This window comes from Lissotriton vulgaris, chromosome 10, assembly GCF_964263255.1.
Source record: "Lissotriton vulgaris chromosome 10, aLisVul1.2, whole genome shotgun sequence".
NCBI classification, from domain to species: Eukaryota; Metazoa; Chordata; class Amphibia; order Caudata; family Salamandridae; genus Lissotriton; species Lissotriton vulgaris.
The window spans coordinates 42181266-42195516 of record NC_141698.1 but is presented as its reverse complement, the minus strand read 5'-3'; positions in this window follow the sequence as shown (position 1 = coordinate 42195516).

The following is a 14251-nucleotide window of genomic DNA, read 5'->3' as shown; positions in this document are numbered from 1 at the left end:
TTACTCGAGCCCAGGTGTTGCTGTGCAGTACTATAATTGCCTCCAAAACCTTCTTCGGGATACCCCATGATCTTAGTTTTTCCCATAGCCGGGATCTGTTCACTTTATCAAAAGCTGCTCGAAGGTCTATAAAGCAAGCATACAGTCTCGTCCCCCTTTTTGCAGCTTTTTCCTTCAGGAGCGCCAGGGTTGTCAAGTTTGTCAATGTACCCGTCCTTGGCCGGAAACCAGTTTGGAACATTGGTATTATGTTCGTATCTTCCATCCAGTCCTGAAGGAGTGATAATAGGCATGATCCATATAGTTTTGCCTCAACATCCATTAGCGATATCAGCCTGTAGTTCCCCCGCTCGCTGTGGTCACCTTGTTTAAAAGTGGGGTGAATTATGCTCCCATTCCAGGATCTTGGTGGCTTGTTCTGGTTGTAGATTGCATTGAAGAGTGGAGTTAAATATTCTGCCCAAAATTCAGGCGAATATTTAAAAATAGCATTTGGGAGCCCGTTTGGACCCGCTGCACCCTCTTTTTTCAGGCGTTTTATTTTGTCTTTAAGCTGGTCTGTTGTTACTAGGGTGTCGGTCACGGCATCCACTATTTTTTCTGATTTACTAAACTGTGAATTTTTGGGGTTGATCTCATTTCCACTACCCAACGATTGCTTTAGTTTGTCTCCTGGAGCATTAACTCCTTTTCCCAGCAAATTTTCTGCATGTTCGCAGTTTCTAGTGCATACTTTGCACTCCGGATTACAGTGCCTTTTTTCACCTCCCGTCCTGTCGCTGAACATGTTTTCAACGTGCTGGGTCCATATACTTTCTCCAATACCTGCCTCCTGTTTTAGGGTATTCCCCCTTGTCAGTTTATTGATAATACCCCAAAATGTACTGGCATTTTTATGTTTACTAGCTATTAGTAAGTTAGTCCACATTTCCTCTTGGTACAGTGTTTTTGCGCTCCTTAGCATGAGCTTATATTTTTTTCGCATAACTTTCAATTCCGATTTATTTGATTTTTTTCCACTTTTTATCAATGATGCCTGTTTGCGGACTTCACGTGCAATTTTTCTTTTTTCTTCCCTCAGGGTAGTAGTGTACCATGGCTTTTTGCCAGTGTTGAATCTTATTGGGTTTTGATTTGTACGTGGGGGATTACTTGTTACTGCTTCGCATAGGTGTTCCCATGTTTTTACCAGATTTCCTTTTTCTTCCGGTGTTAAACTAAGCAGTTCGTTTTTGATTTTATCCATTGTTGGTTTTATATCCTTTCCTCTCCATTTTAGTTTACGTAGATTAAATTTTTCAGTGTACTGGATGATGGTATTTTGTTTTTCCGTCTTGGTAACCAACATTATCATTTTGGTAATTAGAGGGAAATGGTCACTTTCCACACGTTGCTCCACTGAAAAAGCACTCACCGTTGGTAACAGGCTGTTGCTCAATATTGTGAAGTCTATTGTTGACTTTCGGTTACCGCTTAGAAAGGTTATAGGTATACCACTATTCCCACTGACTTCCTTATTTAGAATAAAAAGGCCCAGTTCTTCAAGAGCTTGCGTTATCTTGTCATCTTTTGTTAGGTTGCTATTAAAATCACCTGATATAATCATGGAATACGTCTCATGAGTGAGTTGCAAGGCCCTGATCAAGGTGAGTAGAGTAATCAGTTTTTCATTTTTTTCCTTCTTTTCCGGATGAACATAAACGTTGAGCAATAGTAGATTACAAGAGCCTGTGCCGGCAACCAAATTCTCCGTGAGTTTTATTACTTGTATCCATTTAACCATAGTGTCTACTTCTTCAGTATGCCATCTGTGTTGTTGGGCGATATACGTTGATAAGCCTCCTCTAGGATGGCCAAAGTTAGAGGGTTTTTCGGCGAGGACGTGAAATTCGATGTATCCCGGAATGGAGATTTGGCGCAGGTTCCAGGTTTCTTGTAGCAATATTAAGTCGTGTTGATCCAAGAAGTTTGCAGTTTCGTGGTCATGGCACAAGCTGTTGAAACCATGTACGTTCCAGGAACAGAGGCTGATCGTGTGCGGATTTGCAGCAATGGATTCCTCTTGATTATCAGCTGTTGACCGTGGATGTAACATGGTATCTTTTTCTAAATGACTCGTCTTGTTAGGAGCATTTTTTGCTCAAAGCCGAAGCCACCCAGGTCCAGTCTGTTGCCTGTTCACGGGTACCTCTTTGTTCCGCTGCATTTTCTTGTCTATTTTGTGGTGTATTTTTTTGCGGAGATACCGCACACGCTCCTTTTAAACATGATTTTTGGATATTCCCCTCAGCCTTTGTCTTTTTACATAGGGTTAAAGTTTTTAAAAGTGGAAAAAGATATTTTTTCCGAACGTCTCACCTCAGTGTAATGCCCCAGGCTTCAAATGACCAACTCATTTCAAGTATTCTATCAACCATTTCTTTAGTTGACCAGGTGGTTAGGGACTCTTCTACCTCTGCCATATTTTTGGTGCACTTAAATTCTACTGACAAGAGATCTTGAGATTCTATGTCATTCAATTCTGGAATTTCTCTTAATAGCCTCATTATGTTACCTCTATTCAGAAAATCTTGTGGTCCTGATGTCTGGTATTCCGGTATAAATGTCAGTTTATTATTTGTTTCTGCTTGTAATTGTGAGCTCGTTTTAGCTTGTGTGTCTTCTTCTGGGTTTGAATTTACTGTTGTTTCCCCTTTTGTAATTATTCTTCTCCCTTCACTTAGTGTTTTTATTATTAGATCTTCGAATGGACCGTCTGTTCTTCTAAGATAGGTGGTTGGTTCATTAATCCTATCTGTGTTTTTATCGATGATCGGGTTTTGTGGTATATGTATGCGCCTTGTTTGTTTGTTTGGTTGGTAAGTGCTGCAGGTTCGTCCATCATCGTTTAAGTTTATTTTTATTGGTGTTCTTTTGTTTTCCTTTTCATCTGCTCTTTTTATAGGTTGACTTTGCTTGTATTTATCTGGTATGTTTTGTTCGATATCCACGAAGATTGGGCCTTTTTGGTGCCTTAATTCCTGGTTTGTTGATTTGACCTGGAGTGATTGCGTTTCATCTGTCTGGTGGATCTTTGCTGTGTGATTTACACTGACTTCATTAGTTAAGACCCTTTCGTCAGACTCCTCTTTCGACTTATCTTTATCCTGAGTTCTTGGGGAGTTTTCTTTTTTCTTTATTTGAATTTTCGGTTGTGTAATCCCTTGTATCTGGTTTGGTTTTGAGGAGGTTTGGAGGGGTGAAGATTCTATACTCAGGCTGGTCTCATTCACAGCATTTAACTGGTTTGGTTGGACCGGGGGCGTGTTGATGTGTTTTGATGCAATTACTTCAGGTGCTGGTTTCTGTTTCCTATTAGCGGTGTGATGAAAGATTGGGTAGGTATGAATATCTGTTGATGGTTGGAATTTAAGTTGAACCCTCCCTTTCCTTGCACGCTTCCTTTGTCTTTTTGTTAGCTTATCTTTAGACTGGGTCATTGCGTGTTGTGCTTCCTCTTTTTGACCTGGATCGTTGTCAGGTTTTTCTTTACACTGCTTGCTTATTTCTTCCTCTACATAGCTGTTTTGAGTCGAGTCTCTTACTATGAGTTGGCTTCCAATTCCCACATCTGATTTTATTGACTCAATGTTACTCAGAATTTTGGAGTTATGTTTTATATCCATTGATGACTGGACCGCCCTTAGTATGTCATTTAATATTAAAGGTAAATTTGACATATTATCCACTAGTTTGCCACAAACACAGCTTGGCTGGATAATCTCTGTACAAAGTCCCTTGTCAGCCCTCCCTTGAAGTAGGGTTGCCATGGGGTCCAGCCTGATGTTTATGCCAGAGATATGGCTCGCTATGAGATTTATTAAATCGATTTGAACGTCCATTTTATCCGACTGGAAGTTCAGAGCTTTGATTGCCTGCTCTAAGGTGTTAAGAAGTGTTTTACTCCATGGGGTCTTGTCTTCTTCTTTGGGCGATGTTTCCTGGACATCTAAATCTTCGTCTGTCCTGCTCATTGAAGATATCGTAATTGGAGATTCCAGGTTTAGAATGTTGTTGCTCCTTCCTATATTTTTATTTTGGACTTTGTCCCATTCATGGGGGTTGACGTTTTGGTGTAAAGGTGTAGATTCCAGTCTTCCGTTACACCCTGGTCCGTTTTTCACATGATCTTGGGATCTTAAGGTGTCATGTGTACCTTGGCTGGGTTTTAGATGAACTTGTAACTGGGGATGGTTGATGTTTTCCGTTCCTGTTTGTATGTCCAAGCTTATGTCGTCAGGTAGGGAGAAGGAAGTTGGCCATGAGTCTTCCAGTGTGGCAGTTTGACCCGCCACTAGTTTATTCTTTGGTATTACTTCTTCGACTTTGCCCTGGTCCATGGACTTTATTTCCTTATCACTTTCATGAGATTGTGAAGCGTTCTTATTTATTTGGGCTATTGCCACAACGAGATTGCCGCAGCCAATGTTGCATTTTTGTTTGCCTGGAGACTGAGAGATTTGTTTCTTGTCAGATGATTTGTTAATAGGACAACTCTCAGTGTGAGTGTCCTGTGAATCCTTGTTCTTCTCCTTTGAACTATTTAATTGGCTAATTACTAATGTATTCATACTGTTTGTTAAGAAATCCAAATTTAACATTCTTAGTTAATCACTAAAGCATTATAGGAGTTGGAGTGAAACTTCAATATATATCTAAATATGTGCAGCAACATATGTACATTGTTTGTCCTTTGGAAAATGTCACAATGAAAGCAGTCAGAAAAGAAAGCAGTAGATTGAACAAACCTTTAATTAAAAAACTTCAACACTGCACTCCACTACATCAATTTCTTTTGAATAGATGTGTCACAACTGAGAGAGCAGGATAGTGAGCAACATGTCACTGTAGGAGGTCCTTGTGATATTGAGGAATCCACAGAATTAGCTGCCACACAAACAGGGGAAGTACCATTCAGAAAAACAGCCACAACTTTACCTCTCTCATAGTACTGGTGTTCTTCACATGGAAATCTCAGTTGTTTGGGGGATTTGAGGCCTCTGTGCTTTGAGTCCTCCATGCTTTATCCGCAGTGCCAGCCTGCAAGGAATCTGAAAAGTGTAAAGCAACAACAAAGGATGAATAAGAATTGTACAATAGCACGATTGGTGGGAAGAAAGTTATAGGAAATTAGTGGAGGATGGGCAAAGTATTATGAATCACAACTTTGCTAAACTCATAGACTCAGTGGACAAACTCATCACAGCAATATACCAATACTTTAGAGTGCCTAGGCATCACCAGCACATGTTGCTGTTTGATGTATTGAGCCGATCAATCAACCACCTGGCATAAGCCACTACCACACTATCCAGGCACACTGTAAATATACAAAAACAGACAATTTGTTGGGGTAGGTGAGAGTGCAGAGGCATCAAGCCTTAGTAGTCTCTCAGTCCCTCATGTCTCCACCCTTACGCGCACACACCAACATACATCTTCTACAGATGTTATTGCTACTCCAGATGCAGGTTATTCTGGTCAAAGCAGTACAAGCAGATCAAAAAGAAAGCATTGATGGGTTTGTTGTATTTCTCATGTGCTACTTACTTAGGAGTATTATGTCAAACCAACAAAAAACATAGGAGAGGACAACATTGTGTCATTATACATTAATGTTCATGCAGAATATGTTACTATTAAGGATCTGAAATTAAATGAATGTTTTCATTTCAAAAGCAGAAGTAACATGTATTGTTGGCTAAATGCCTTCCTTTTTTCATTTTCATGAAAATTAATTGTTTGTAATCTCTGCACGACAAGCTCTACCCTCAGCAGCAGTTATTCCCTCCTGAAGAGGTTGTACTTACAGTATTCCTTCTTCAGAATTAGAATCCAATTCTATTTTCACATTGTGAAGACCCCTTCTCATGGCAAGATAATGCAACATTGCACATGTAGCTATACTCTTGTGCAGACAGCTGGCACTTGATTTTAATACTCCTAATGTCCTCTCTATAACAGAGCATGTGTTTATTTAGCACAGTTGTACCCCTCCTCACTCATTGTACTCGTGTTTAAATACCTGTGTTAATATCCCAAGGCAATGGAACATACATTAGTAACCTGCATATTGAGGTAGTGACTATTTGTGTGGTTCTATAGACATGTTAGTTTGCAAATAGTGGAAAGATGGCAATATGTGTACCATCAACACATCTACTAATATTAGGAAAATGATTATAAAACATTTTGGTATGTTTTAAGGTCTGCTGAGATGCCAGAACATGTATATAATCATTAGTTTTTAGCACCATATTCTAAAGAAACCTATGGAATAAAGAGAAAATGTACTTTAGGACCTACCCTCTGCTACATCTATTATTCCCCGGTAATGTCCAGACACTTAAAAGGTGTAGGCAACACAGTGCCTGCACATGCGGTAGAATAGTATTGCTTCTGACTGTGGGGGTCTGGAGCTGTGGATGTAAATCAGCAATTAACTTCAAAATGACCTGACTACTGAGCCTGTATTTCTCAAATATCTTCTCTTCACTTTCTGTTGTAAGGTCTGCTGAGATGCCAGAAAATGTATATAATCATTAGTTTTTAGCACCATATTCTAAAGAAACCTATGGAATAAAGAGAAAATGTACTTTAGGACCTACCCTCTGCTACATCTATTATTCCCCGGTAATGTCCAGACACTTAAAAGGTGTAGGCAACACAGTGCCTGCACATGCGGTAGAATAGTATTGCTTCTGACTGTGGGGGTCTGGAGCTGTGGATGTAAATCAGCAATTAACTTCAAAATGACCTGACTACTGAGCCTGTATTTCTCAAATATCTTCTCTTCACTTTCTGTTGTAAGGTCTGCTGAGATGCCAGAAAATGTATATAATCATTAGTTTTTAGCACCATATTCTAAAGAAACCTATGGAATAAAGATAAAATGTACTTTAGGACCTACCCTCTGCTACATCTATTATTCCCTGGTAATGTCCAGACACTTAAAAGGTGTAGGCAACACAGTGCCTGCACATGCGGTGGAATAGTACTGCTTCTGACTGTGGGGGTCTGGAGCTGTGGATGTAAATCTGTAATTAACTTCAAAATGACCTGACTACTGAGCCTGTATTTCTCAAATATCTTCTCTTCACTTTCTCTAACCCTAAAAATCCTCCCCTGTTTCCTTCTCTGCATTTGCACCAAAGTCCTCAACCTCTTTGGCAAAAAATACAAAGCCACCTTTGTGAAAGAGGTGGATGCATTTTGGGGTAATTTATATAGACTACACCTGGTTAACAACTGATTTGATTTTCTGGTAATTACATGTCCTAAAACTGTATTTTGCTACTAATTGCAATTAGGAAATGCTTCATGCATTCAAATTGTGATATGCAATCTGGAAATACCTATATACGATTCCTTAATTGCAAATATAGTGATTTACGAAAGGAAGGAATCACAATTCGTACGGATGCCTTTTCACAGATGCCATTAAGCAAATGTCAGCAAGCGATCTGTGGGCTCTAAACCCAGGCCAGATAGCTATAAAAAAATGTGTGAAAATGATCTCCTGTCTTACTGCTAAAGCACTTTTTCTAAAACGTAGTCATGCCTGGGCCATGATAAACTCCTACAGACACCCAGTCCCAGTCTGTTATCTGGCTAGCACATACCCATTATACTTGAAACGCAGCTTTATTGCCATCAGAATGGGCGACTGGCGTTTCCTGCAGGACTTACCACCATGGCGACGTACATCGGAAGATCTTTCCTGTAGAGGGTGTGGGAAAACAGCAGAAACCATGTTGCATGCAAGTTGCCTCTGCCCAGCCCTTAATACAGAACGTAGGTCCGGATTAAAATTAGAATGGAACAGGCTGGGCGTTCAGACTTGCAGGCAGGCCATCATGGCAGCTGTAAATCCTGAAAATACAGTGCTAAACATAAAATGTACAAAATGTGTTCAGCGAGCATATTACACCTTTAACTTAAGGAGGCCATCTTAAAGTGATCAATTTTTTTCTCTCATTGAAATCAGTAAAAACTGGCATTACTCTTAGTAAGGTCAAACATAATCTGGCGATACCCAACGCAAGCTGGTGCCTTCTTTCAATCTTTGTGATTCTAAAACATTTTATGAGACAAAATCCCTGTTTTTATAACGATTGGAAATGGATTGTGTTTTTATATCAATATTTGTGTTGTTATTTTACAGAAGTTTTTAAATCTAATATTTGGTCAGGCTGTGAACTTGTAAATTCTTTTAAAGATATGTTTTATATCTAAATAAAGATTATTATTATTAATACAATTTGGACATTGCCTTTCGTACATACCGAAAGAGGCTTTTGCATTTGCAAATAATGAATCAGATATTTTGTGAATGCAAAACTGGCCATTGGATACTACCGAAGCATTTGATCACATGTCTATTTTCTAGATAACTGCACCACCTGCATTCCTGCAATAGAGCCTGGAAAAAAGTTGCACCTTCAAGTGCATTTTCGGCTTACAACCTCTGAATTGGAAACAGCTCAACCAGCAAACTGCTTTTGGTATGCAGGTAAGCTGGCTTATGGTTCACCATGGCACTGTATAGTTATACACTCCCATGTATAACAGTTATGGCACACAATAATACTAAAACCATTTTAGGCAGCACTCACCAACAAACTGTAACTTATACCTCTTAAATTCACATAAGACATATTTCCTATGAGGGTTGTCAACCACCAGGATTGTACAGCCAAAAACCAGCCATCACTGAATGAAAAGGCATGAAATAGCTTAAGAGATCTGTCACCAATTACTGGACAATTTGGATGGCTTTAATATAGTCCACCACTGCAGGTCCCAAATATCTACACAATCTGACCACTTCTTTACATCTCTCACAGACACTCAGATATGGGATGAAAATAAGATGTGCATCCCAACAGATCTCGTCACGTCTATCTCCCTCCAACCATGCCAACTCAGGACCTCAACTATAGACAGAATGACAAATTGGCCAAACCAGTGCAGTACCCAGCTAAACAGGTGATATAATTTGATGTACCATAAAGAGATAAGCAGAGCTGTTTAAAGCTACCAGCATTCTGAAAATGATGAAACTGTGCGTCTGGCTCCCACACTTATTCATCCAGCACACTGCTACGCGCTGTGTCTCATAACATGATTAAGGCACCTCCGTTGTCATCAGGCACTACATGAAAACACTTCGCATCAAAACAAACTCAACATTCTTCCAACCACACACCCTACATGGTGTAGCATGCTACTCATATAGGCTAGCACTTCAGCACCCCATATAGGGGTATTTAATGCTGTACAAAAGCTGCAATAAAATACTATACAATGCACATCTACCAACATATTGCAAAATACTGCTGGTCACCTTTCACCCACTAATCACTTTTTTCAGACACTAAAGAGAATTGAAAACATTACCAAGCAATTATTAACATCCCAAGTTCTGGGCTGGAAAAGGGCTTTTATATACAGCAAGAAATAAAAAGAATTAAATTTTTAAAAGTGATTGAAAAAGGGTGTTAAAAATCACTGTTTTCTGACATGAAATGTCTTGTTTCACTATTATATGCATAACTATATTACATTGCAGCATTCTAACAGCTTCAGTTATATCCATGCATGTCATAGGGCACTCAACATTTTGATGAATCCAATAATTTTTTTTACCTTTTTAATTCTGATGTCTTGAATATTAAGGTACCTATAAATGATATACTTACATAATTATTATTTTGCTGTAATAATACTGTTTTGTATGTCTCTTTTATTTTTTGAGTGTAAACTCATGATAAATATGAAACTAAAGACATATTTTAAAATGTGGCAGATTCCGCACCTTTTATTACAAGAAGAAGCTTGTTTTATGCTACTTGTAATGTTTATATGTTTACACATTAAACATAACACAAAATAAACACAAAACTATTTGAATGAGGGGGGTAGTAATGTACATAGTGGGCATAGTATTCTTTCGTAAGAAAACTGTTTTTGTTCTAATTTGGAAAACAAACTATTACAATTTCAAATTAGCTACATGTTATTGCCACAGAATTAAGAAAGGGCTTACTGGTCGCGATGGAGGAGATGTTATTAAGAAATCATTTTTGGAAGGTTTGACAGCTGGATTTTTGTACCAGCTGGACACTGGTATTAAGTTTAACATTTTAAATATATATATCTGTGCTTCTTTAAGTTGTTTTGGCTCACATCTTTTGACTTATGGCATGTCTCTACTGATTGTTTGATCTAGAGTGGAGTCTGGCATCTGCTAAAGGGCTCTTGTCTGTTTTGTTTTTTAGTCAATTTGAGTTTTGATTAGGCTTTAGTGCAAATAGACATCGAACAAAATATTAAAGAGTTTTCATCACTTTACTTTGAGAACGATGTGGCATTCATTATTTTTTAGGTTGGTGATAACTTGTTCTTGGATTTGTTTCCCTCAGTATGTCTTGGTTGTATAGAAGGATGTTTATGTTTTGGTTTGGGGCTTTCTGGAGGGAGCAAGTGAGATGGCTGGTGGTTTTCTCTTAGATATATGTTTAGAATTCCCTGTTTAATGATTCTTTGAAGAGAAAATGTATTGAGTGAAATATGTTTTCGTTCAGTTTGAGGTGATGGTAGATGGTATGGAAGTTTATGGACTAAGTAGGTGAAAGGCTTCTTGTAATTTTTAGGGATTTCTTGTTGGGGAATGCATGTTTTTTTGTTTGATGATGAAGGGCCCTTCGGTACCATAGTGTGAGGGGTCACTTGCGAATGATTATACCGCCAGCTTTTATTGAGAAATAGCAGCAGTAGATTGGATTCCACAATGGCATTTAATATTAATGAACTGTGTGGATTCACAGATCTATATTTATGTAATGTACATTGTATTCTTGTCAAAGAGGTAGATAGAGTCACATTACAGTTATAGTCCTTGGTTAAATCAAGAGACTTGTGAAACTGTCGTCCATTGCTGGAATTTAGTGAGGCTTTTACTAGTTCATGTTATTAGTGGAATAGGAAGCTGTTGCTTGTGAAGAGACATTTTGTAACACAGGCATGTCTACTTAGCTGTTAACCGCATGATAGCGGTTAATGTACTCCAGATTTCATTTGACTTGTAACGCAGTGATTGGTGGAAGCTCCATGCCAAGACACACCTGACAAATATTACTCCTTATGTCTGTTATAGACAAGTCATTGGCCAAGAAGAGCTGTCCTCATTGATTTTACCAGACTTCTGATTTTGAGCAAGATGTTTTGCTTACCAACAGTGACAACAAGGAGTGAGGAATAGGACACATTTCCCCAAATGGAGGGTTTGAATCCCTAGAAACTGCTATCTGTATAAATGACAAATAGGTCATGCTCAGAGGGTATGGAGATGGGGAGCATGAAGGGACACGTCATATACTTAAGCGTTATTGGACCGCTGACGATCCTTTGGGTTGTGAGCAGGACTTCCATTGCACTTCTGCCAGCCTTAGCACTAATAGAAAACTCTGCTGCAGTTTTGTTGTGACGTCATTCCACTCCGCGCTACGCCGTGGAATGTTGGAATGACGAACGTTCTAAGTCAAGCGCCCGACGCCTGCTGTCAGTGCTCCCCGGCTGACTGAAGGCGGTGGGCGCGCTGATGTCTTGTTGCTTATGAATAAAGCTTCATGTTTAAACTTAACCCCTGTCTCATGTTGTGGCTACAACAAGTTTCTTTCCTGGCCACAATTTGCTTGGTTGCATGGCTGGACTGGATAAAGGGCTACCCCCTTCCCAAGTAGAACCAGCTTTTATCCTGCCTGGATTAAAACGGCCTTATTTTTGTTTTTAATTTGAACATATTTTGTTTAAAGAATTCTCTGTATAGGCTAGTAAATATTAATATTGTGGATCAATGAAAGACTTATTCCAGTAACAAACTGCAACTTCTCTAACTTTATTGATTTGGTTTTGAGATTGAGGTATTAATTGAGACAGAGAATGGGGTCATCCATACCACTCAAAGCAGAATCTAATTCTATTTCGAAAGAAAAACAAGATAAAAACTGGAGGCGAAAATTAATTCATGAACAAGCAACAACCAAAGTAATTCCCCATGTAGGATTACATTACATTAGAGCTCTTACATGTGGCACAGAAGAGGTGCCAGAAGGTTTTGTAATAGCAAACAGTGTACATGGTGACCTCATTGGTTTCTTTTCAAATCCATAGGCTTGGGGATCTTGACGATTAAAAGCAGGAGTTTTGTCCTCCACAAGAGCAGCTGATATATTTTCTTCCCTTTCCCCTTTTCCCCGGATGGCTCCTTTCCCTCCTGATGTCTGTCTCAGTGGTTGGAGGGGGCCTCTGAGGACGAGGTGTGAGATATCTTCAGGAATTCACAGGTGCCGTGCAGTTGGAGACAGGTACACGTTTTATTCTGATACTGTAAAGCAACATTGGCTATTGTAAAACAAGCTTTATCATGGCCAATAGGTTGGGCCTTTTCTCAATGAAACTGCATTGTGTTGCCTAAGCATGAGGTTGATGAGTTCAGTCAGTCATTCATCCATCCAGTTACTCACTCATTCATATGTTCATAAACACATTGACTAATTTTCGCGTACTACCCTTGGTACTGGACAACCGTCTCATATTTGTGTTTGGAGATGAGGAAAGGACAGGTAAGAAAAAACAGTTTTTATGTGTAGTCCCCATGTAACTGCAATGAGACAACAATGGTAGTCCCACCACAGAAATTTCAGATAGTTCAAGCAGGTGAAATGTGTAGGCTAAATGGCCAAGAAATACGGAGTAATATGCAAAATTGGTGTGGTGATATTTTTTCCATCTGCTACTACCCTTTTTTTCTGGGGCAAGCACATTTCTGCAAACTATGCAATTGGTAATTTGGGACAATTGAATACTGCTTCAGTATTCCTGGCATCCTCAGAATAATGGAGTAAGTATTTTATCCACTTTCCTACCTCCATGACATTTCCAGTCTGAGAGCTCTAATTGGTCATTTGGATACACAATGTAGTTCCACATTAAGGTGAATAGATTCTACAATGAAAGGCCTAGAGGGGCAGATTTATAGTTTACAAGAATAGCGTTCTCCATTCTAAACATGATGGAGTATCCTGTCCACCACGTTGACGGGCTGTCCACACATGGGTGCGGAGGAATGCTAGCTTTCCATTGACGGAGCCGCCATTATCTCCATCCATGGACAGCTTTCTTGGATGGCCCGGTGAAGTAGAAGCCATCGAGGAGGTCTTTGCACTGCCTGCACTAATAAGGGTGGATGATGTGATGTCATTTTTCTCTGTTCCTCATCACTAAGCTGGGAGGAACACAACAAAACAATTAATAACCACCGCACCTAGGGGCTAGTCCCTGGATGTAGGGGTAATTTGTTTTTTGTATTTCAATAACAAACTCCCACTTTGGGTATTTGTGTTCGAAAACAAAAAGCTTTGTTGAAGTTTGGTGGATGGCTATCAAAAACAGCAGTCTGTCCACTAAAATGTTTGCACCTTGAGAGGAACTGCCATAACAGTAGTTCCTCTCAAGGTAGAGGGGCCACTGCTGGGCCAAACAGGGTGGCAGAGCAAATGTCCTCTGCTACCCAAATGGACAGAGTGCTGTCTGCTAAATTATAGTTCAACGCCTAAGAGCCATTGCTATTTTTTCTTCATTGATCCAAAGTGCTTTTTCCATTTCCATTGCAAAGTATATGTTGGATTGCTTCATAGTCCATCAGAAAAATGACAGTGAATATCCTGCTATTCTTTCAGATCTCAGGTTTTTATTTTAGCCCCCTCTCCAATCTTCATCTTCTCCACATCTTCCGTCTTCTACCACAAACCTCACCCATCCTCCTCTTGAAGCCAAGTTATGCAAGGCTCCCAGTACCACCCTCATTCCCTCTTTGCTATTCCCGGCTACCACTCCTTGTGTTTTCTTTCCCTTGTGCTTTGTACCTTACAGACCTTACCTCCCTTTAATCACCACATTTCTCTTAAACTTTGGTAATTTGATCATCCATGGTACTTCATTGCCACACACATAACTCCTAATTCCTCTTTGATGTCTCCAAGGTTGTCTGCTCCATGTCCTTCCTCTTTACTCTGTCTGGTCATGGCAAGTCTCCTGCTTATCCTCAGAGGACCTTCCATCATGCACCCTATTCTCCCCTACAACTCCCCTCAAATTTTCCTCCATCTTGTCCTGGGTCAATTCTCTGCACTTTGTTTCCTTTCTGTTC